The 26,239-nt window shown below is 36.7% G+C and overlaps 1 long non-coding RNA gene and 2 other non-coding genes across 4 annotated transcripts in view; 2 read left to right on the top strand and 1 right to left on the bottom strand.

Moving 5' to 3' along the window:
- Positions 1-26,239, bottom strand: part of LOC145690277 (uncharacterized) — a 390,913-nt gene that overhangs the window by 340,547 nt on the left and 24,127 nt on the right. The window lies entirely within an intron of this gene.
- TRNAG-GCC (transfer RNA glycine (anticodon GCC)) lies at positions 22,235-22,305 on the top strand. The gene has a single exon. It is a non-coding gene; the product is annotated as a tRNA-Gly (tRNA).
- Positions 26,009-26,079, top strand: TRNAG-GCC (transfer RNA glycine (anticodon GCC)). Its single transcript has one exon. It is a non-coding gene; the product is annotated as a tRNA-Gly (tRNA).

Raw genomic sequence — 26,239 nt, 5'->3', positions numbered from 1 at the left:
CGAGCTTCTGAATTTGGGTTGAGGGTTTAGGTTGAGTATTTGGGCTCGAGCCAAACATTGTTAAAAGTTATAAGGCACTGGCCAAATATCTTCAAAACTGCTCGGCTTGGGTTTAGAATTGTCAACGACTCAAGCAGATCGGCTCACAGCTCATTCACTATCGACCCAAACCGAGAAGTGAGCCGAGCCAACAGCTCACCCAACCGAGTCAGCTAGAGCCCTTCGCTCGGTTGAGTAGAACCGAGCAGATGGCTCATCTCAACCAAGCCAGCTTGAGCCGATGGTTCATCCCAAGCGAGCCGGCTCGAGCCATCAGCTCAGTTAAGCCGAGCCGAGGTAAGTTTGTTATAAAAAAAAAATCTCTTGTAGTCTCGCTATCGAGACGAGACGAGATGCGATCAGTGTCCCCTCTCGTGAGCAACACTAAAAGTGTTCCATATTACTGTTTAGCTAACATTTCTCATGGCTTTCGCTTTCCAGTGTAATCAGGCCATGATTTCAAAACGAGTTAAAACGAGCGAGCCATTTATCAAACTCGACTCGACTCGAAACTCGACGCCAAAAGCAGTGAATCGGCTCGGAACTCGACTCGAGAATATTACTTTTGACTCGATTCGAAACTCGAATTGGATTCGAGTTGAGTTTTAGTTTGACGTGTGCCCATCCCTTGTTAGAAAAAATGGTTGCTTATTATTATTATGCTTAACAATGTTGTTATGTAAAATTAAAAATACAGAATATAGAGAAACATTACACTACAACTGAAAATGAGAACACATGAACTGGGGGTGAATCAAAACTTGCCGGCAAGTCTAAAATCGATACATGCTTTTTAATAGTTATTCCAAACTCTATAATCAACGGGACTTTAGGATACGCAAACTGATCTAAAAGTACTCTAATATTACATACCATCAACATTACATCAGTAAAGTAGGCCTGCTCATCAGAACACAATTTATTCATATTAACCCCTTATTGTATGTCGTCAATTATGGTACCCTAGTTGTTGATAAATATTTCCCGACGGGGCACCACTTTACTTTTAAATTCTGTTCACCATCATCTTCAGCTTTTAAGAAAAGTATTCTCTCAAATGTTCGAACGATAAAATATTTTCGTTCTCCATCTTTATAAAAACAACACCAACCAAAGTAAAATAGACTACCAATACCGTTGCACTCGTAGTTCACTCACTGAATGTATTGATTTGGAGCTGTGAAAATCTAAGACAAAATCTTCCAGGTGCTTGCAGTCAGTACACGTTATTTCCCTGAGGCTGTCCTGATCTTCCAAAAAACAGCAAGTGGCACTATATTTTGTTATATAAATAAATAAATCAAATTGTATCTATGAATATATTTGCAAGCCTACCAACATAAAGTTCGTAAGGCGAAACGGGAATATGCACATAGAGATTTCCCGTTCCGCCTTACATTAAGATGAAAAGTGATAACAGGTTTTACATGCAAATTTCATTGCTAGAGGTCATATGGGGAAGCAGAAAAAGGCGAACAGTGCAAAAATCGTCGGTCACTGACATCGTTCAGGCTTCATTGTTCCATTCTGAGAAATTCACTTACAGGAAAGAAACATTTGTTTCCGAAAAAAAAAATACATATATTGTAGTTATTCATCCGAAATGTAACGCGAAAAAAGTAACGCAAACTAGGTACGTTACTTAAAAATTTGTAACGCGTTACCGTTACAGTTATTTTGTAAAAAAAAATGTAACGCGTTACTAGGAAGCGTTACTTAAAAAGTAACGCGATACTTGCGTTACGTTACTTCCCAAGACTGGCAACCACATACTTTTGCCATTGCTTCGCCAACGATTGAATTCGGTGGCGAAAGAAGTCTAGAGACTGCGATGCGATAAAGTCCTCAATCTGAGGTTGCACTGCCCAATCATCAAAGAAGGTCCTAACTCCCAAGAAACGTGCGAGATAGTCGAAGAGATGGTAGTCGGTGGAAGAGACGTAAGAAGAATACAATAGGTGATGAGGAGTTTCATACTTCAACTAATAGAGAGTTTGAACTGTCCTTTGAATGACACTTGAGCGTGCTTAGTTGTGCAACATGAGGATACTATGTTTGTTGACCATTGCTGGTTGCTTTTGAACAAGTTTGTTACGCATTTCATGCAAATAAGGATAGTGACGATTCGCAGTTATAGTTTCGCCACAAAAGTTAACTTTATGGTGGACAAACACCGTGTGCGTGGGTTTTCTCGGGGTTCTCCCGTTTCCTCCCACTTTTTTCATTCCACCATTTCATTCATTACTCATCATCACCGCCTCCTTTAGCCTAACCGGCATAACTGTGGGACGTAAAACTTACAGATTTCATTTCATTTTCGCCACAACGGAGAAAGACGAGTCACCTGTACCATAAATCGTCATACCAAGGGTTTCGAGAATCGTCCTGGATTTTGACCAAGATTTAACTACTGTTCTGACCGTTTACGAGTCTTATAGCAGATCCATTTTTCATTAAAAGTGACAATTTGATACAGGAAATTTTCCCTTATAACTATTCCTTGCACTCAGATAACTGCACCTGTCCAGACGTCTATTCTTATTGCACGGTGTCAACTTATGTGACAAACATGTATACAACTTTTTCACCTTACTAATTGCACAGAGCTGCCAAATAACAATGGTATGTTGATGGTTAAAACGTATGAAGTGGCATGAAGAGTTTTCCAAGGATTCGCTTCCACGTTGATCCTTAGGAGTCATCTACAGTGCCCACTTTGCAATACTGTGTTACTGGAACAAAACGTGGCAAAACAATGGCGAATATTGTGTTTATTCGCCATTCCTGGGCCACTGTCAACTCTATTCTACATGGTGGGCCGCGGTGGCTAGTTGGTAGAGCGTTCACTTCTGGTGCATGGGGTCCTTGATTCGATCCCAGCCCGCGCCAAGTGAACTTTGTGGTATACTAAAACCGTGTGCATGGGTTTTCTCGGGGTTCTCCCGTTTCCTACCACTTTCTTCATTCCAGTATTTCATTCATTTCTCATCTCCTTTCCCGTCTTCTTTAGCCTCGCCGGCATATCCGTGGAACGTAAAATTTAAAATTTCATTTCATTTTATTTCTGTTCTCTATGGCGCACTTTCATACGATTGTTCAACAACGCACTACCGCTTGATTATTTGGGTACGCGACCCTGTTTGCTGGATACATACAAAGTGTATGACGTTAGACTCGTGATCTCACGCCATCCCTGTGTTGTGTTGTTGAGGCGAGTTTCCCATCACACATCAAAGCTGAAATTTCTTTCGCACTACAAGCAAAAGATATTGAGTGAATAATGAATACTATACGCTATGAGACATAATTGCTAGGAAAATAAAAAATATATGATCTGGCCAAGATCCTGGCGAGAGATATACTGTTCGGTAACTGCCAAAAGTAGCTCCGAAATTGAGCCACAAAATAAAGTGTTTACGCATCAAGTTGTCCGAAGTTTCGAAGCATTCAACCCGCTGTATAATATAGGTTAAAATCGTGCTTAATCAAACACTCTAATTATTTATATTTAATATTTTTTGTGCGTATTTGTTTGAGTTTTCCCACCAACCACCCCAAACTTCATAGCATATTTTTTGTGCAATTATCCAAGGACTACAGGTAGCGACATCTACTTCAGAGATGGCATGGATCAATGAAAACTTGACCCATGACCCAAGCCAACCACGCCAATCATAAAATAAACCACGAACCTTGTCCCAACACCTATTGTGACCCACTCTGACTCAACACCCCACTGCCGGATTTACGTATAAGCTAAACATGTGAAATGTCACTAGTCAACAAGATTTTGGCACACAAATGAAAATACCTGATTCTAATAGAACTTTTCACGTAGAATTCGAATCTGCAATCAGTTTTTCTCCATCACCCTCAGTTTTCCCGTGACAGAAGGATTTTCGGGAAATTTCCCCTAAATTTCCCTTTTAAAAAATCATTTCCATACCTGTATCTCGGGTACCCTTAGGTATATAAACACACAAATTATATTGTGTTAGCTTGATTTATGCTTAGTAAGTCCTCTAAGTTTCATAAGAATCGCATTATTCTTTCTAGAGAAATAAACATATTTATATAAAAATGTGCTATGTGTGCTGTTCATTTTACCATATTCATTAGTGCAGATAAAATCACATATAACTTCCACGAAAATTACAATACAAGCACGGTCTACACCTCATTGGACTTCCAATAAAACATATTTTCAATGATGTGTACACAATGTCGCCATTTTTGTATGATGGAATTTTTAAGAGGGATTTTGTCGGAAATTCCCTCCAAAAAGTAGTTTATAAGACTTTTTGGGCTCAACTTGCTATTTGTATATAGTGATACAGAAACAGGAACTGTACTAAAACATAATTTTATGTCTACTTAATAAATAATGTTAATTTCATTTGAATCGCATTATTCTGTCTAGAGATATAAACTATCATGTCTATTTATAGGTAAAAAAAGAATATACTATGCAAAACTTTTACCAAACACAAAAATCTAACGTTGACGTATTATTGTCGGCACATAGATGGATACTCAAATACAAGCACAAATACACGCATGCTTTCTGTGGAAAATAAGTCACTTTTTAATATTTTGATCTGGCAACAATGCATAAAAAAAATGATGACTCGTGTAGCCTGATGACTCGTGTTGCCTGATGACTGTTAGTAGCGTTGAGTGACGGTCCAAGCTGGACGTGTTTTAGATGTGGCCGCGTGTAAGTTGAAGTGTTTGTGCACTGTGGAGTTCGAATAGATTGTGTTGTGTGGTGAAGCACTGAGTTAGATTACGTTTGTGCTGCTTCATGATTGATGGAGTGTAGATTCGTGCAGGGATTTATTTGTAGGCAGGGAAGCCTGGGAATTTCCCCCCTTCTAAGTTTTGACTTCCCTGTCTCTAGATTTAATTCAGTCTTCCCAGCCTGGGAAGATAATTTCCCCCTTTCTTAGGCTATACAATCTGTTTTAAAGTACAATAATTAATTTTTTCAGTATGTTTATTGTCGCGAGCTGTGTTGGTCTTGTGTATGGAATTACTCAATGTCCCCGAAGAACACGAGAAATTGAATTAATATCAGAAGAATTAGGTATTCTTTTCTATAATATTACTACAGTTTTTGATATACGGTGGTTAGGCTCTTCTTACCGTTCCGTAGAAGCATTGTGGAAGTCCTATCCTGCGCTAGTGGAACACTTTCGAGTAGCTTCTACAAATTTGCAACCAAAAAAAAAAAAATCAGTAGCGTGCAATATTTTCGGGCCTGCAAAATTTCACTAAGTGGAATTTTGTTTATGAAATATCCATGATCCGAGGTGTGCTGGAACCTCTAGATGTCCTTAGCCTGTTTCTACAAGAAAGGTCAATATCCGTTGTACTGTACAGGCAGTAAGCAAAATTGAAACAACTGTACGTGTACTGGAAGCGTTGCAAGAAAAGGATGGCATGTTCATGGAAGAATTACAACGTCAGTTTGAAGAAACTGGTCAGTTTTGTGGAGTCTCATTTGCAAAACCCTTAGACAGTTCTCTTGAGAAGTACCAGCAAATAAGATTGCAATTCTGTCAGGGTCTAGCAGATAACATACGGTCTTGCTTTCCTAACGAAACGTTCAGTAGGGTCGAGGTTTTGCTATAATCCAAGTGACCAGTAGAATTGTCTGCAAGAATGTTATACGGCGACAAAGAAGTAATGGAAATTTTTTTAAAAAATAAATAAAATAAAATTTTCCTCATAATACAGCCAAAATTCTGCAGCATTCCGAGAAAACCTCCTAATATTGGACCAAATCTACAAAATCTTAATATGAAATCATTGTTGTTCTAGTTTCTTCTGCATATTGTGGGAGAGGCTTTTCCAGCTTAAACTTACAGCACACTGAAGCTAGAAATCGTTTATCTGTAAAAACCCTCGAATCTACAAGACATTACGAGACTTCTTTCAATGCAGAAAAGTATGTCATTAGCTGGATAAAAAGTGGACATCATGCTGCTACCGACAAATCAACTGGGAAAAAGACGGTATCTGATTTAAACCAATCTCGTATTGCTTCACTATTCTAAAGTGAGGTACGGCGTGACAGTACTATTAATTCTACTGGTACTAAAACTTATTTATGGTATGAAGAATGACAGTACCGTCTTTCCCCTTCTATTTAATAAAATTAGATTCAAGTGTATGTGCACCTATCACTGTTCTACGAAAAGTAAACTCTTAACTTTTGTAGTATTTATTGTTCGGGCGATGAATTTCGTCTTCAAATACCTAATAAGAATGGACTAAAGAATTACTTGTCATAACAAAACAGTTTTACGTAGGAGTGTGACACTTGTTATGACAAGTTATGCAGATTGCAATGTAACTATAGGGCTTTTGCTGAATGCTGCACACTTGTCCTCAGCAGTAGGACGAAAAGTAGCAAGGCAAGTAACGAATGTGATCTCATATATCTAACCAAATTTTATCTAACGTCCCTACCAATATTTATCACTAGCAGCGTTCACCCCGCTTCGCTGCGGTCACCCCGGAACGCAATAAACGTTGTTACTTAGATAATTTTTACTTTTTCGCTTTCAAGTGATATGATAAAAACCATAGACGATTGCAGTAAATGTTAACATTATATCGCCTGTCATTTATGTTAACCCGCCCCGCTTCGCTGCGGTCACCCCGGAACGCAATAAACTTTGTTACTTAGATAATTTTTACTTTTTCGCTTTCAAGTGATATGATAAAAACCATAGTAGATTGCAGTAAATGTTAACATTATATCGCCTGTCATTTATGTTAACCCGCCGAGTGACACGGTCATGCGGGTTGCATATAAATACGTTTATTTTTACCTATGATGAACTAACAAAGGATTTGTACGTTATGGACACTTGAATGGTCAATTATCTCAAGACACTGGTAATTAAAAATTAAAGTGATATGATAAAAACCATCTAGGGTCCAAATCCTAATAACCCCCCAAAAATGAAAGAAATTGGTTCAGCCGTATTAGCGTGATGAGGGAACAAAGGATTTGTGCGTTCTCTTTTATATATATAGATAAAATTGTTTTCTTTTCTTTTCTTTTTTTTCTTTCTTTCTTTTTTTTTAATGAAAAAGATTTTGAACTTGGGGACTGGATATGAAACTAGTTACCATAATTTCAAAGTAGATAGGTTTAAAAATAACGTTGTCCCAACCTGACTTTATAGTTGTTCTGTTATACGGAACACAATCTTTCATAAATATTCCCCCCTTCTACAAAATCCACAAATAAATCACTGGATTCGTGTGTGTATGTGTGTGTGATACCTTACAGGATACAAGATGCCAAGGAAGTGTGTAAGTCACCCGGACAATTTCTGTTATGTATGTGGGGAGCTGATATTTAAATCGCAACGTCGATGTTTTACTCCACTTGTGAGGAAGTGTTATCAGTTATATTTTGGTTGCTGTGTAGGAGACCAAGATAAGAATTGGGCTCCTCACTACATTTCTTGTACTTGCGTGAAACGTGTGACTGGTGAACCAAACATGAACTTCGCAGTACCGATGATCTGGAGGGAACCAAAAGATCATTCTTCAGACTGCTACTTTTGTATGACACAGATAAAAGGAATAACCAGTAAATCTAAGCACACAGTACAGTGTCCTAATTTGCCATCAGTAATTAGACCAGTTCCACACAGTGCAGAATTACCTGTACCAGTACCTCCTGCTCATCTTACGGTAAATGAGGATTACGTACTTGAGGCAACTACTGAAGTTCTAAATGAAGATGATCCTACTTATGTAGGAAGCACATCTACATTGGATCCCCATCTGGTTACTCAGGGTGAACTAAATAACCTCATACGGGATTTTAAAACTCTCCAAGATACAGGCAGAACTTCTTGCTTCTACACTTAAAGGCTGGAATCTGCTCCATCGTGACACTAAAGTAGGTATATTTCGAAACCGTCATACAGAGTTTCAAAACTACTATTCTCAAGAAAATGATTTAGTGTATTGTAATAATGTCTGTGCTGTGATGGATACACTCGGACATGCACATATAAGTACAGAGTGGAGATTGTTTACTGACTCTTCCAAAACTAGTTTGAAGGTTGTCCTTTTGCACAATGGTAACAAATTTCCTTCAGTGCCTTTGGCTTATGCAACTAATGTGAAGAAAACCTATGTAAACATCAAAATAGTGTTAGAAAGAATCCAGTTTCAGAAATACAAGTGGACCGTTTGCTGTGATTTAAAAGTTATTTCTTTGCTAATGGGTTTGCAGCTTGGTTATACTAAATATTGTTGTTTCCTCTGCGAATGGGACAGCAGGAACAAAGCGGAACATTACATCAAGAAGGAATAGCCAAAGCGTGTATTAACTCCTGGACAGAAGAATGTTGTTTATTCCTCACTGGTGAGCCCTGATAAGATAATTCTACCTCCTCTTTACATAAAGTTGGGGCTCTTCAAAAACTTTGTTAAGGCAATGGACAAAAGTAATACAGAATTTTGTTATCTCAAGGAAAAATTTCCTCGGGTTAGTGACGCTAAAATCAAGGAAGGGATTTTTGTAGGCCCCCAAATAAGATGTTTGATTCGTGACCAAAAATTTGAAGATATCTTAACTCCGGTAGAGAAAGCAGCTTGGTGTTCATTTAAATGCTTAACAGAGAATTTTTTAGGAAACCAGAAAGCCCCAAATTACCGTGAAATTGTGAGTGATTTCTTGCAATCATTCAAAGAAATGGGTTGCAACATGTCCCTTAAAGTTCACTTTCTAGACTCCCACCTGAATTTCTTTCCTGAAAACTTTGGTGCTGTTAGTGATGATCATGGGGAACGTTTTCATCAGGACATTTCCTCCATGGAGAAGAGATACCAGGAAAAGTGGAGTTTACAAATGTTAGCTGATTACTGTTGGACACTCAAACACAGAAGAAAGTCGACCACTAAAACATTTTAGTTAAGATAAGTAAGTGTTCATTTATTAAGAAGATACCACTCACTTCTTTTGTATTATTTATTAAGTAGACATAAAATTATGTTTTAGTGCAGTTCCTGTTTCTGTATCACTATATACAAATAGCAAGTTGAGACAAAAAATCTTATAAACTACTTTTTGGAGAGAATTTCCAACAAAATCCCTCTAGAAATTCCCTCATATAAAAATGGCGACATGGTGTATACATTATTGAAAATATGTTTTATTTCAAATCGAATGAGGTATAAACCGTGCTTATATTGTAATTTTCGTGGAAGTTATATGTGATTTTATCTGCACTAATGAATATGGTAAAATGAACAGTACACATAGCATATTTTTTTTATATATAAATATGTTTATTTCTCTAGAAAGAATAATGCGATTCTTATGAAACTTAGAGGGCTTACTAAGTATAAATCAAGCTAACATAAAATATAATTTGTGTGTTTATATACTTAAGGGTACCCGAGCTACAGGTTTGATAATGGTTTTAAAAAACTGAAATTTGAGGGGAAATTTCCCGAAAATCCCTCTGTCACGGGAAAACTGAAGCTGATGGACAAAAACTGATTGCAGATTCGAATTCTAGGTGAAAAGTTCTATTAGAATCAGGTATTTTCTTCCATGTGCCAGAGATTTTTTTTTTTTTTTTTTTTTTTTTTTTTTTGTCGACCAGTAATCGGAATTTGAATTTCTATGGTCGATCGCTCAAGCACCGTTCTGTTACAATACCGGTGGATCTGATCTTTACGATATAAAATGGTAGTGTTTCTCATGGGGCAAAATTACGGTGAATTTCAATTTAATTGTCATATATAAGTATTTCCTTGTTGAATTACAGATACTTTTCAGTGGGAAATATGATGAAATTTGAAAGTCTCAAATTAAGGTATAGTAGACCAACGTAAAAGTGTAAAACTTTCCATTTAATTAAGCATAAGGTACCGGTACAAACTTAAAAAATTTCCATGTAATTAAGCTTGCAGTACAAAGTGGATGTCTATTTTCTCATAACTTTATGAGTTGATTGCTTTGTGCTCTGAACGCTCCATATAATAAACACAAGCTTCAGCAATTATTATAATAGAAAACAGTGGATAGTAATGCGAAGCACTGTATTTTTTGTTTCTCAACTAATATCGATCGTTCTCGATTATTTTTACAGATCAACCCACTAGAGCTTTCCCGTACATAGAAAGTGCGTGCTTCCAATAAAATAGAATTTCAAAAAAATGCAAGGACACGTTCTGTTTATTTTTATTAAAGAGTTAATGTACTGATTTCAGCTACCTAAGTTGAACGGCTTGTGAGATACTCAATTTTTCGCAAAAATTCTGATCCCACTCTCCTCTTAATATATGTGTTACAATGAATGCGATATGATAACATCTCAGTTGGGATTGAGGCCTAACTATATACCAAAAAAGTCATTTCATTTGATTTTGCTATTTGGTCGTGATGATTAGGCACATAGTTACATCAAAGTTTATATAATAATTCATATATTACGGTGATTCAAAAAAATATTTTTTCCGGTAGTTAGCTGCTCTAAAAACTCACAGGCTGTATCTCGAAAGCTAAGTAGTAAATCCTATTGCTATTACAACAAATATCAATATCCAAAATTGCCTGAAGTTCTTTTTTCACTTAGATATAGGCGTACTCTCTCAGGTAAGTAAACAGAAATAAATGAAAAAGGAAGAGAAATTGAGACCTTGAAAGTAAAACGTAGACAAATTCACCAATGTTCAGAAAATGCTGTCTACAATGCACTGAGCAGAGTGGATCAGTGGGTCAGAGTAGGTCTCGGTGGGTGGTGGGTCACGTCCTGCTGACCCACGACCTACTGACCTACTCACAAATCTTGATCCACTTGACCCATCGACTAACTGACCCACTCATCTTTGATCTACTTAGGTCAGGTAGACAAGTGACAGCACACATAGTGCCATCTGTTAGCGTGACTGTTTATTATTAGGAATTAACCTGACACACTGAAATGTTTGTGGTTTATTATAATAAATTTTCACTGTACACCTTATGGCTATATGGGCTATATCTTATCATTTAGTATCTTTATTAATAGTTCTTAAATTTTCACATCTTCATATTAAATTTATCATTATTAAATTGCTTGTTGCTTCTTTACAACTAATGGATGCCTGAATTGTTTCACATTTACATTAACACAAAAATTCCACTTATATTTTGAACAATATGGGTGACGTTGGTCAATCTTCGAATCTTTTAATAACTATTTTAAGATTTTTTTTTATATAACAGTAATGCAACCTACTAGACATTGTTAATTGATTGCTACAAGCACACTAAATGAAGTCACCCATTTTGTTGTTTACGTAAAGTTATTGAAGTTGATCATCTAAAAGTTAAACCAATTAAACTTATACATAACCACCCCATAATTTAATTTTAATGACATTTCTGTTTGAATCACTGTAAGTAATTTTTAACGTAAGTCAAGAGTAATGACTATCAGAGAAATTAAAACAAGTCAACGGAAAAAATATTTTTAAAAAAGTTTGTTATCTTGTATATAGATACATAAAACTGTTTTCTGTATAATAAAAGTTCTTTTGCAGAGAAAACAATCACTAAAAATTGCCAAGATTTATAATTCAGTTCATTCTCAGCTTCTTACAGATTGGAAAATAAAAGCGAAGAGAACAGAGGAGGAGGGAGCTAACGGAGAGGGGGGAATAGAGAAAAATGCAATTTGTTTTGGGGTAATTGCCCGTGAAACGAAAGGATTAACTTTAATAATATCATGAAATACATCAAGGGGAAAGGCAATTTAGCTCAAGGAGTTTGTTTTTTTGTTTTTTCCTTCCACCCGAAAAGAGTATGGCTAACGTAAACTTTTCGTGAAAGCTTTGCAGATTTATCGCCTTAATATGGTAACTCATAAAAAACAACAAATGTGTAACTTAGTAGTAAGAGCACGCTAATCGTAAATAGATGAGTCCATGTATCATATTTTATTTGAGCAAAGAGGAGAGAATGCAGAGAGGGACAGGGAAAAACCATAAAAAGAACTACTACTATTATAGTGGTCGAAATGAAAATAATGGCACAATCAGAACTGTAATTGTAATTTTAAAAAATTAGAAACTTTAATAAGAATACTGACAGGAGAAACAACAACAATAATAATGTATACGCGTGTGTGCGTGTGTATTAATCTATGTTTGTTGAGTCATTAATGCTTACATATTCTGATTGTCATAACCAATGATCACTGGCGCAAATCTCAGGGGGAAGGGGACATGTTTCTCTAATCTTGGAACTGGTAGGGACTAGTGCTCTCAACGGGTCGGGTCGGGTCGGGTTGAAGACCGACCCGACCCGACCCGTGACCCGAATTGACTGACCCGACCCGTAACCCGAATTGACTGACCCGACCCGATGACCCGACCCGGCTGACCCGAACCGTGATCCGATCTGATTGACCCGACCCGACAACCCGACCCGAGCTGACCCGACTGACCCGATCCGAGTCGGGTCGGGTCGGGTCAACCCGACCCGTTTGAGAGAACCTGTTTACCTCGAAATGCTTAATTACAATTTTATTTACACAAAGACAATTCTAACATACAAGATGATATTAACGATGCTATTTGCATATACAAGTTACTTGTCACAAAAACTAATTACGCTAGGAAACTAAAACTATGCTCAAACTGTCTTTCTTAGCTAACTTTTACAAGTGGTAGCAATTGAAACTCACATGAGTATATGGTAACCTCTCACCCGAAGTCCAAGGTTAATCTCTTTGCACATGGCTAATAATAATAATAATAATAATAATAATAATAAAACGTCTCTGTTGCCTCCGTTTTCACTCTCCCCCTCTGCCAGCCCGAATCCCCGTTATATTACCAAATGTTATCAATCTTTAATTTCAATTAAGTGCTTTATGATTTTTTTGCAATTATAAAGTCTCATTAGTTTCTATCACAGTTGTCCCTTAGGACAAGTTATTCTAACAAAGGAAAAACATATTAATGGTTCCTCTTGATTACTTTTCAAGGCCTTTTCTTATAATTCACTTAAGCACTATCACTTTTTTTTTTACAAATTATCATATCCATTTATCCCTTTTTTTTCATAAAATCTGTTTTCAACACATTATATTATCATGCGGTATTAAAACAAATCTGGAACTTCTGATATTTATTTACCTCCATCATTCCATCCGGAAAATTAGTGTGATCTGTACACGAGGGAATGTTTTCGGGCTGCTAAAATTAAGATTACTGCTATAACTTATATATTACTGCTATATTCTGGTGCCATGCTATAACTTTGAGTTTCGCCTTATCTCAAGTAGATGCAGACATGTCAGAAGGTTTGATCCTTGTAGATACACTAGTTCAAACGCTGTCCAAGATGAGGTCTGGTAACTATGACTCTCAACGAACAATATTCGAACAAATTTACCAAGAATGTTTGGAGATGTGCAAAGAAAATGGTCTCGAATTCCAGAGCCGGAAACAAATAGAATATAGGGGTTCCTCGTGAAAACGAACTAGATATCCGCCATCGAAATATCACAAATTCATTTTGGATGAATCTTTTCCTTCATTGGATGCAGAAAACGAATTTTCTAAAGATAATATATCTATCAAGAGACATTTTTCTCCCTACTATTGATAGACAATCTCTGATATGGAAAACCGCTTTGTTTCATGTTGCAAAATCATCAGATCAATCACCACTCTACATCCAAAAAGTAAAAACTTTTTTTAAATTACAACATTGTCGAGCCTATAACCCAGCATTATGGAGTGGTCTGCAAACATTAAAGTGAGAACTCAAAATCCTCCCAAACACAATTAATAGAGCAACCCAAAAGCATAAAAAGCATATAAAGCATAACAGCAATTTACACATATGGTTGGTACCTTGAACATGATTGTGATTGTCTAAGGTCCAGAAGAAACTAGTTTTAAAAGCATAATTTTAGAAAATAAAGCATAAAGCATAATTTAAAATATATAGCACAATTCTTGGAAAATTCTCTTTAACTGAAAGTTTAACATACTGTGTTAATATTTTTTAAAACCAATATTTACAATGCAAAATCATTGAGAACATAACAATGCAACAATGAAAAGCGTATTTTCATTTCTGTAAACTTTTCGGTGTAATCCTTTGATGTGGAGAAAAGAAAAAAAGTAAAAGAAGAAATTTTTCCGCCACCAATGAATAGTATGCAAGAACTCCATACTATATTGTTATGTTGACTTTTTGAACTTAAACATCATGCATAATTATAAAGAATGCCTTTCATACTACGAGAATGAGTTCAACTATACGTCATGGCCCCTCTAAAGCGGGGCCGCGGTGGTTCAGTGGTAGATCGTTCACTTCTGGTGCTTCGGGACCCTGGTTCGATCCCAGCACGCACCAAGTGAATTTTGTGGTGAACAAACACCGTGGGCGTGGGTTTCCTCGGAGTTCTTCCGTTCCTCACACTTTGTTCATTCCACGATTTCACTAATTTCTCATCATCACCCCTCTCCTTTAGCCTAACCGGCATAACCGTGGGACGTAAAACTCAAAGAATTCACTTCATTTTTTCCCTCGAAAGCGATATTTTTCAAAATTATTTATTGTTAGATATTGTAAATTTACGGTATATATTTTAGTGGACGGGAAATTTTGCATCTAATCGGATATTTCATGGCTTCTAACAGGAATTCGCAGTTACGAAATTTGCATCACTGTCTTTTGAAAGGATGCCTAGAAAAAAACTACTAGAAAATAACTGAAAACACAAAATGGATTTGATAGCCAAATTCACGTCATCTTGGTGCGTCATCATTTTTCTTTAAATATTTGTATTTAGTATTAGATTAGAGTTTAGTGTCCATTTCAGCATCAAGGCTATATGAGACGTGAACTTACAAATTAACGTGGGTTCAGAAGCACACGAGTTCCCATCGGAAATTGAACCTAGGTCTCCCGTACCAAAGACGCGTACGCTAATCATATGGACAAGGGTGTTCAATATTTAGTAGTGTACATAAAGTTGTGAAATTGCGCTTGTATAATAGAATGCAATTCCTTGTACTGACATAAACCTTCAAAATACTCAGCTAGACAAAGTATCTTTAAAAAGAAAATGTCACTCTTTATGTTTCAGTTCCTGGTTCGACTGAAGGATGGGACAAATTGCAATGAGCGTTTTTGGATCCTACTTTGTGTAGTTGATTCATCATAAACTTGGTATTTGATACGGATATGAACTAAAAACGTACACATATAAATTTAAGTCATTCAAATACCTTTAAACAAAAATTGAATATGAATATATATATATATATCGTTCGTGAAAAAGTCATGTTATTTCTTTAATACAAGTACATGAATACAGTTAGCTCCTCTTAATGAAAATAAATGGTGGTTGGTCTTTAAAACTAGTGTGGAAAGATTAGTAAAGAATCTGGCATAATTTAGAAAAATGTATGGTAATTCAGGCCCGTGTTTGGCATCATCGATTGTCTCAAGAGTGACAACCCTGACTTAAAGATTTCGCTTCGAGAATAATGGATTCTCTGGGATATATCAGATATACAACTCGAGTTGGAGCAGTATTCTCTATAACAAGCTTTGAAGCAGGCAGCATATCTGTTGAAATAAGTTATTTCTGAGTATATGAGTGGAATTCAGAACTATTTTGAGTCAGTTCGACTTGTTTCTAGTTAAGGCAAGGTAAATAAATCCCCGGATAGAGAAATAGATTACTCTTATGTTATTTCTTAGTAGAGAACATCTAACATTTTCACGGGAGACAGTGTCTTTTTATGGGTATTGACATTTCCACGTATATTTAAGATTGCTAGCAATACCTGGTTTCGATAGTAACGGAGCAAGTTGTAGGGATTTTAGAGTGAAAGCCTTATTTGAATTGTGAGCAAGAAGGATGCTTGTTTACGAGGTTCAAAGACTGTTTTTAAACCACAGTCTGACTGTATTCAACTGAGTGTGAACTTAAAGAATAATGGACTAGTTCTCGATGCGAACCTAACCTCATACGAAGATTCTGCTGAAGGCGCTTCACTTCTCTGGTGAGAGGAATTTTCTTATATTAAACCAACTCAATCCTATAAGTAACAGAATTAGCCTTTTTAATGGAGAGTCTGTTTATAGACCATTCCATGTTTAGGACTTTAGGCCAGACAGCTTTCTGATTATTGAAATTGTCTTTTAGATGTGAGGGAGTATGATGTAAGAAAACACATGTTCTGCTCTCTCATGATTAAAGCACAGCTTAGCTGCGTTAAAGAAAATCGATTTGAAGTTATAGTTTCATGAAGGCTTAAGTAGGCGACTTCTTCTCCGGACTGAAAAGTTGGTCTTTTATTTCATGACAGTTAACTTAAAGGAAATTCTTCTCAACCTGTATGGACTGTAGAAATGCTTTATTTATCAAAGTTTCCCTAAGCATGTGGTATGTACTACTCTGTGCTTGTTAATTACCCTAGACAAACTTACCGGGCAGTTCAAATTTTTACAGTTAAAGAAAATATTACAAGACTAATAGTTATTTACTATATGTTATTTTAAATGCGACACTAGTAGCAATAGAAGCCACGAACCCATTTTCTTTTATTTTCTTTCTTTCTTTTTTAATCCACACACAAGAACACCTGTACACCAAAACGATCATGTTAGACAATGTTCCTGGGTTCATTGTGTGTTTCTATCTCTTGGTAGGTGAATGTTTGTCCAGAATCACTATTGGAAATCGGGTTGCAGACCGCGAAATGCATGTTTAACCCTTTGAGACCTGGTGGTAACATTTGCGTACATCATATTTGCGAACACAAAATACTACTTAGTAAATAACCAGTGGTTTTGAAATAGTCTTTGTTACTACTTATATTATTATGTAAACAAATTAGATGGAGCACTATGGCTCAGTGGTAGAGCGCTTACCTCTGGTGCGTGGGACTGTGGTTCGATTTCCGGCAAAGTAGTTTTGTAGTGGACAACATCGTGCTCGTGGGTTTTCTCGGGGTACTCCCGTTTCCTCCCACAATTTCATTCCAACAATTCTTCCATCATCATTCACTTACTTTAATCATTATCTCCCTTAGCCTAACAGACATAATCCTGGGACGTTAAACTCAAAGATTTCATTTCATTTTTTTAAAAAAACAATTAAATCATAATTAAATTGAAGGCTTATTCTTTTAGTATGGGAAACATATTGACACCCATGGCCGTAATCAGGCTTGAAGATTTGGTCGGACAGACATCATTTAGGGTCAGGCTCTTAAGTATTCTTTTAATAAACAATGCTGAACAAACTAGACAATAGTGTTTTAGGATTGTAGAAAATGACCGTGAAATATGTTCAAACACAATTATTATTATATTTATTTCTCTGACTATTGGATCTTTACACAACAGTGTTAAACAAAAGAGAATAATTGTTTGTATAATAGTATTCAAGAGTTTTCTCATCATGATTAGTTTTGTAAACAATTCAATTACACTTATTTGGTGTTTATTTCTAAATAATAAGTCCTAATACAATTTCATAAAGTTGTAATTCTTCTTTAGTTTGTTTCACTTTACACAATGACAAATCCAAAAGGTGTGTTGTATCGGGCAGTACCAGTTTTTCAAGTTTTTCAAAATTTTCCAAAACCCAAAGAATAATCTTTAATTTCTGATATTTTAGTCGTCACAAATTACAATTTTATAATGTAGTCAATTGTTTATAAATACTGGGCAGTTGGGCGTTTAAACTAATGACATCATAATAAAGTCAAAACCATAATTTTGAGTTGAATTGATTCTGAGTTTAACGTCCCGTTCAGTAGCGAGGCTATGTGAGACGTGGACCTACTGATTAACGTGGAATCCGAACCACATGAACTCCCACCGGGAATCAACCCCAGGTTTCCCACGCCAAAGGCAAGTATAGCCACGAAGGAGCTCCACCATAATTTTAGTGGGCGATAAGAAGTATCTCGCCAGTGCTTTTACAATAAATAAAATTTTATAAGTATTAAAGAATAGTGGTAAGAGATTTTATAATAGCTCTTTTATTTATGAGATATGAGTATTTTGAAAAAAAAGTAAAGAATAGGTTGGCGGAACCACAAAAGACTCGTAAAATAAACTTTCTTATAAATACATACGCACCTTACTCACCTTTTATAATTGCTATGCTTAAGTTCTCCATAAAAACAGAAATTCTCTTTTAGTGATACTTTACACAAGATCACGAAGTGGATTCCAATTTAATTAAAGGCAAAACACAATACAATAATCCTATAATATTGCCTCAAGTGAGTTTAAAGATTTCTAAACATTAGTGCGAAACCGGGCTCTGCCGTTGCGATCAATTTGCAGGTCTTGAGACGAAAGTAAGAAGGGACTTACGCACATAGTAAGTAAAAACAATTAATATGCCTGTAACTTTCCCCCAAATGGGTGTATCTTAAAACTAACCTCACCATTGTTTTTCTAATTAAATTCTAGCCGGAAATTATGTATCATATTACCCTATTCCCATTTTGAAAACTTGACCTTAATTCAAAATGGCAGATTTCAAGATGGCTGCCGTTAAGGTCATACCTACCATACGACTTCCCCCCAGGACTTATATGTATCCACATGGTTGTTCTTCACTTTTCTTCATTAACGCTCCGTTTACAAAGGGTAGTAAGGGACTTCTGTAGTAATCTCTAATAACCACATCACAACTCTTAAAAGTTATTAAAAAAAAAAAAAAAAACATGCACCATGGCAAAAATTTGTCATCACAAGTAATGCATAGGCCTACATGCCTTCTATCAGCAAAAAAAGTTTCATTGAAATTGGAGCCGGACATTTGAGTGATGTCCCTTGTGGGATGTGATTGAACGTGACGTCAGAATGCATCGCCCCCCCTTCCCGGAATTTACGGGAATTAGGTGACCTGAGTGTGCACATGTGGTGTCAGCTCTCTCCAGCGACTTATCAAGGATCATTGCGTGTATGCCAACACGTGTCGCCGTTTTTATCCATGCCAAAAGTCGACATACTGACAATTAGGTAGGTAGTCATAATGGTCTGGCTGATATGTGCATATGTTTTAACTCGTACATTTTGTCTCGACTCGAATTTCGAGATGTCTCGACTCGAATTCGAGTCGAGTCGAGACAGAGACTGTCGAGTCGAGACACGAGTCGAGACAGAAACATATTTTCGAGTCGAGACAACATTTTCTCGAGTCGAGTCGAGACAGGCTTAAATCTCGACTCGACTCGACTCGTGCGCATCCCTAAGTGTGCTGCAAACTGTTTTATGTTGCAAATTTTGCTTTGCGCATCTGAACTTGATGATGTATAAGTCAAAGTTTATGCTGCAAACTTAGTGGTTTATGATGCAAACTAGATGTTTGCTGCCGTAAACTTAGCGTTTTGTAAAATTCAAGTTTTCTGCTGCAACTTTGTGTTTTATGATTTAAACTTTAAGGTTTTGCTGTGAAGTTTGTGTTTTATATTTTATTATGCAAACTTTGTTTTGTGCATGTCAACTTTGGGTTTCATGATGTAAAATTCAAGGTTTATCTCGTAAACTATGTATTTTATAATGGAAATTTCAAGTTTTGTGTTTTATTATGTAAAATTCAACTTTTCTGATGGAAACTAAGCAGTTTACTTCATAAAACACTAAATTTGCTACGTTTTTCCTGTAACGTTTTTGCTTTATGTTTTATTATATAAACTTGTTTGTGCAAGTCAAATTTAAGTTTTCAGTTGTCAGCATCATGTAAAATTGAAGGTTTCTACCGAAAACATACTGTTTTATGATATAGGCTTGGAATTTGAAATACATGATTGTAACGCTCCGTAACGTCTTTTGAAAAAATGTGAAAATTATGTACTATTAGAAAGAGAAAAAAACAAATTTACTTTGATTTTTAATATAGCCATGTTATATACCAAAATGCTTGTAATTTTACAGGGATTTTTTTTAATGGACAATTAAAAAATAAACCGAACTTTCGCGCGTACTTTCCAAGTTTGAACTTTTCATGAAATTTTCCAACACTACCGCGACCTATCGAATACGAAACCAACGCTCTACCACTCCGATTTGATTTTTTTTTTTTTTTTTTTTTTTTTTTTTTTTTTAAGGAGAAATGTGATGATTTGTGTCCGACTGCCACAAAGGAAAGTGAGATGAAATTGATGTCATAATATACAACAGTTTCACCTCAGAAATCAGATTCATCTACCGTAATGTGAGTCTTATCTCTCCCTCCCCAGAATAAGCCTCAAATCTGCCCGCCTCCCAATGTTGAAGACAACTCTACTCTCCTGATCCTCCACAGCATTGTTTTTCAACTTCATAAATACTTTGAACATCGCTTTAAAAAAAAAAAAAAAAAAAAAAGTACGGAAACGTTCTTACCCATTCCCCAAATGTTAAAGGCAGATTTGCGCCGATGCTGATGATAAATAAAGGGTAGGTCATTTATTACGATAAATACGGTCCGATAGGTTACCAACTTTGAGAAAACATCTTCATATCCTCTAACAGTGCATTTCTTGCTTACTTGTAAACTTCATCTGGAAAATTTCTAAACATGTCAGGGTTCATCCTCCCCGTCAATTCACACACTGCGTATATGTCTTATCTTTGGTCTTTCTTTCCGTTACACAAAGAACGTACAATAAGGATATAACATTTTAATTAGTGGCAATATGATGATGCAACTCTAATTGAACATACTTTGATCCTTTGGCTTCAAAATGGTAATAATTGTTGTTTCCTATTTTTCATAGGTAAACCACAATGGACACCGAGGTTGACATCAGGATTCGACAATGGTCGGTAATGGAATTCCTGTTCAAAACCGGCGACGAATCAGTCAGGTTTATGGGAATCACAACTTGGACGCGCTAGTATCTAACGTTGCTTGCAGCGATTTAGAAACCAAGACTTTCCAGATAGGGACAAAAAATTACGGCTTCCTTTTTCTGGAATCAGTCTGGGGTCATTTTCATAAACTTCTTCGAACATAGCTCCACAATTAGCAAGGAATGTTATTGTTTGCCATTGGATAAGGTAGGAAGTGCTCTCCAGTCCAAGAAACCGGAGCTGCAAGATAAGGTAATCAAACTCCATCATTTATTAGCAAGCCAAGCCAATGCCAAGGCCAAGGCTCACACAGCCATAATGATACAGCAAACAATCATGAAAATAGGATGGGAAATCGTCCCTCAGTTTCCCTATAGTCTGGCCTTGGCTCCTTCGAATTTCTTTATGTTTGGTCGTCTGAAAGCCCACCTACAAGGAAAAACACTCAACACTGACAAGGTCTCATTTCTTGTGTGAAACAATAGTGTAAAAGTCAGCCATCTAAATTTAACAAAAGTGCATTGAATGCATGGAAAAAAACGTTGGATGAGATGCGCCACAGCAGATGAAGGCTATATTGAGCACATGATCTTGTAGCAAAAAGACTAAAGTATGTTTACCTAAAATTTCAATATCGTATTGCAACTAATAACAATAGTATAACCATGTGTGTAAAACTTAGTTAACGCCCCTTGTAATTTAATAATCATGTAGGATTTTAACATATTTATCAGCGATGATTTCAGGGGGTGCCCCGAGGGCCTCAATGTTGATTGTCCTTTTTTGTCCTGAATATGGATTCATAGTATTTTCGTTGTACTACTTTTCACCACCCCCCCCCCATTGTACTGAAACTTCCCCTCCCGGGAGAAATCTTCTGAAATTATCTCCCCATCCCTGATACTTATATTCTCTCCACATTTTCTAACTGTCGCTTTCGCTTTCCGATAACGCATATCAGCCTTGAATTGATCCACTTAATGCATATACACCACTAGAGTGTGAAAGAAACCAGAGTCATTTTGTGTGGAAACAAAACGAAAGAAAATTCATTTTAACACGCATTAGTGTGTCAGATTTATACAGATTTATTGTGTGTTGTATACACATCTTACGAGCAGGGTAAGTTTTGGTAAAAGAATTCTTTCCGAAGGAAAATTGTTAGGTCTATCTTGTTTGTATCCTTTCTATTGTATCCGCTATGCCTCCTGTTTCTTGTCGAGCCTAACGCGAAAAAGTCATGCTTCAAATCACATTATATTTCAACAATATTCCTCTGAATAATAATACAAATAATACAGAAGTTTATATACCTGAAAGTAAACAAGTACTTCAATCGCATCGGTGGTTCAGTGGTAGAATGCTCGCCTGCCACGCGGGCGGCCCGGGTTCGATTCCCGGCCGATGCATCTAAGTTTTGCTCTGAGTGGAGATACTATTATAACTAGTTCATTGATTGTACTCTATTTGTGTCCTGTTCTAGGACGAGTTTCAAGTGGGTACTGAAGTAGAATAATTTGTTAAAGGATCTTTCACCAAGGATCAAACCGGATAACTCGTGCAACAAAGCCACGCGAGCTAGCGACTAGACTAGCGTGGAGAACTGTCTCTTAAATGTAAACGTAAATTTATTGTTTTACCTGCGATATTGTTGTCGTCTACCCAAAAAGCAGCATATACGAGGGTCATCCAGAAAGGTAGAGTGCTTTACTATAGATCAGTGGTTCTCAACCTAATTCCTATCACGACCCCAATTTTATCACATCATCTTGCCAGCGACCCTTTTTTAATTTCTGGTTTGTAATAAGCCTGTGTGGGATTTTTAATATACCTATTGCGGAGATTTCACGATATCCATCTATTTCTAGTTCACTATATCTCATAATGCTCTCTGAAGTTTGGTACTGCTGTATATCTTATGTGGTGGCTTCGAGCCAGGAATAAACACGTAAGTCTTAGCTGTTGCGAGTGCTACCATCAGAACCAAATATCTGAATCTCCTCCTACTATTACTTACGAGCCAGATTTTGCAAGATTTGTTACGATTAACACAACTAATGTGTTTGCATCTCCAGGTGATTGATGTACGGTACAATCAGATTTCTCGAGATATTTCTTCAGAAGTTATATAAATTCGGATTTGTTCTTTGTGTTAGAAAGAACCTCCTGTTGAGATAAACGAACAATGTGGATGTTATCCTCAACGATTACGCGTATTCATGGTTTCTTTGTTCCCGTCCAGTGTCTTATATCCTTTACGCTAACCATCAAATACAATACATTATTTACCATAGTGTTATGTGATAAACCTGACATATTGCTCATATAATTGGCCGCAAAAATTACGGAAAACAAACAACTAGAGTTTTATGACTATTTTAGTATAATATCAATAAATATAACATACAGGGGTGTAGCCAACAGGTTTAAGTAGGAGGGGCCCGTCGTTTTTGAAGGGGGGCCAACTACAATGTACAACCCCCCCAAAAAAATTGTCTTGCAGCTAGTGCTTTTAGGCCTGAAAAACTGGAAAATTTTGGTTTCCTGGTTATTATTATTATTATTATTATTATTATTATTATTATTATTATTATTATTATTATTATTAATGATAATAATAATAATATTTATTTATTTATTTATTTATTTATTTATTTATTTATTTATTTATTTATTTATTTATTTATTTATTTATTGCTTTTTCTCCATAAATTATATTCCAGGTAGTTTTTATTGTTTAACCAATAACTACTGCCCCGGACCAATCATTATACCTTTGTGCATAATTTTTCAATTTAAGCCCTTGTATACAGAACCTATCTATAAAGGTAACCAAGAAAGTTATATCGCTTTTTCACCCACCACCTTCGAACATCGATATCACCTGGGGCTTAGACTTCCTGGAAGATCAAAAATAGTCCCCATCAGCATCTGCCAACGTTCTGGGAGGCCATGGATTCCATCGCGGTAGAACTTCGTGGGCCGTGAAGCGAAGAAGATATCAAGTGCATTTTGCATCTCTACTAGGGATTTGAACTGGCGTCCTCTAAGGTGACTGTCCAAGGGATGGAACAGGTGATAATCGTACGGTGCAATGTCCGGAGAGTATGGTAGATCCAATAGTGTTTCCCGTCCAAGGCGTAGAATGGTGTCCCGTGTCATCCTTGCCATCTGGGGCTTAGCATTGTCCTGTAACAGGAGGACTCCTTTACAATTCAGAAGTGCCGGCTCCAGAGTTTTGAGTTTTTCTTGAACACTGCTCAACTGTTGACAGTATATAGTTGCATTAATGCTCTGACCATCTGGTAGCAGCTCCCGATGTCTGTTTTTGGCTGTTTTAGAACCGGTTCATGTATGCTAACCAATGATGACTTCACCGTGGAGTTTCGCACAGGACCCACTTCTCATCACATGTCAACACCCTGTCGAGAAATGGATCCTTCCTCAGACGAGACAGCAAAGAAACACAGGTGTCTGCTCGCGTTGCCTTCAGGTCCGGAGTCAAATCATGTGGACCCATCGACCCAACTTGTTGTGCTTCCCAAGTTGATGGAGGTGCTGCTGAATGGTTTCTCCACTCACACTGGATTGTAGTCCCAGTTCCTCACATGTCTGGCGACTGTTCGCCTCAATTGCTGACTGAAGATCTTCATTTTGTACATGTGTTGGTCTTCCGGCACGTGGTTCGTCTTCGAGTGTTTCGTCACCGTCCTTAAACTAGTTAAACTACCACTGCACTATCCGCGTAGTCACGACACCCTCACCAAAGACCTGGCTTATCTTCCGCCCCACTGCAGCGGCGTTTGACCCCAGTTTGAACTTGTACAGCATACACGCCCTTATGACGCTCTCTGGAGGTCCAATGTTCACTCTGTCCTTATGCAAGTTCACGGTGTAACTGAACTGCCACAACCAGGTAGTATGTTAGATGTACTCATACCAATAACTTACCTTCGCCTTACCTCCATTCGCATTCAACTCACGGTGTGAGGACCAATTGAATACAGAGCTCCACAAAAATCGACAGGATATTTTTTGTTACCTTTATACATAAGACTGATTTTCTCTGAAATTGCACTTAATTTCTTTAAGATTTCCTGACAAAAATGTTTATTATTCGCGACTAAGAAACAATTATTTTAGTAACAGCTATATCTCATTTCCTGTTTTACAATGTTTCGCAATATATATGCCAGATGATATATGCAATATAATATGCATATAATATCTTTATATGCAATACAAAGAACATGCCAGATGACACCAAAATCTCTTTTCATACACGTCAATATCTCACACAGAAAACGAAAGTCATTGGGCGCTTTTGATAAATTACACAAAAGCTAAAGTGGAAAAAAGGGGATGTGCCATATATGGCACGGCATGTGGTAAGGGGTTAAGTGTTGGGTCCCTGGTTCGATTCCAGTTCGCTGAAAGTGAAACTTTGTGGTGTACAAACATCGTGTGCATGGGATTTCTTGGTGTTCTCTCATCTTTGCATTTCACCACTATATTCACTTCACAACTGCCATCCATTTCATCGTTAGCATCTCCCTTAGCCTCGGTGCATAGGCATGGGACGTTAAACTTTTAAAAGAAATCTTCGAAAATTTATTATGACGAGGGCTGCTGACTTCCTCACTAATCATAATCAATCAATCATATTTGGAAAATTTATCGTTTTCGTATACTTTAAAAAAAAAGATATCACAAATTATTCATGTTTTGGCAACAAATGGTAGAGAGGTTGAGATAGTAAATCATGAATTTGTTACTATGGAAACACAGTGTGTCTTAATTTGAGCACCGATTTTTATTACCGGATAATCATGACATCAAAGAATGCAATACATCAAATAAAGACAGACATTATGTATCTATCAATTTATTTCATAAAAGTTGCATGTTTCAGTAAAGTAATATGTCCTTCAGTCTCAATGTTTAAAGGAATATTTCATCTCGTTCAATGCATAACAAAGTTGTTACTATTGTCTTTGATCTTGACATGCCTTACAATCTACATTTGTTCGTGGTAAAGATACTGGATAGTATAGTAAATAGAACTCCCAAAATAATTATATTTATATAAGTGAAAAAAAAGAGAATATTAACGCATCGGTGGTTCAGTGGTAGAATGCTCGCCTGCCACGCGGGCGGCCCGGGTTCGATTCCCGGCCGATGCAATATATTTTCTCCTTTGTTATTCATTCTTATATTCCTATAGTCCTGTTGAAATATATAGGGCAACCTTCAATTTATTTTTTTCGCAGTACGTTGATTTTTTCTTGAAATTTAACTGGAAATAAAGATCTTTATAAGCAGAGATAATTTATTATTATTTGT

This window comes from Thermobia domestica, chromosome 7 (assembly GCF_964235325.1).
Source record: "Thermobia domestica chromosome 7, izTheDome1.hap1.1, whole genome shotgun sequence".
NCBI classification, from domain to species: Eukaryota; Metazoa; Arthropoda; class Insecta; order Zygentoma; family Lepismatidae; genus Thermobia; species Thermobia domestica.
Note: the sequence above shows the minus strand (reverse complement) of the source record. Positions and strands in the feature narration are given on the sequence as shown.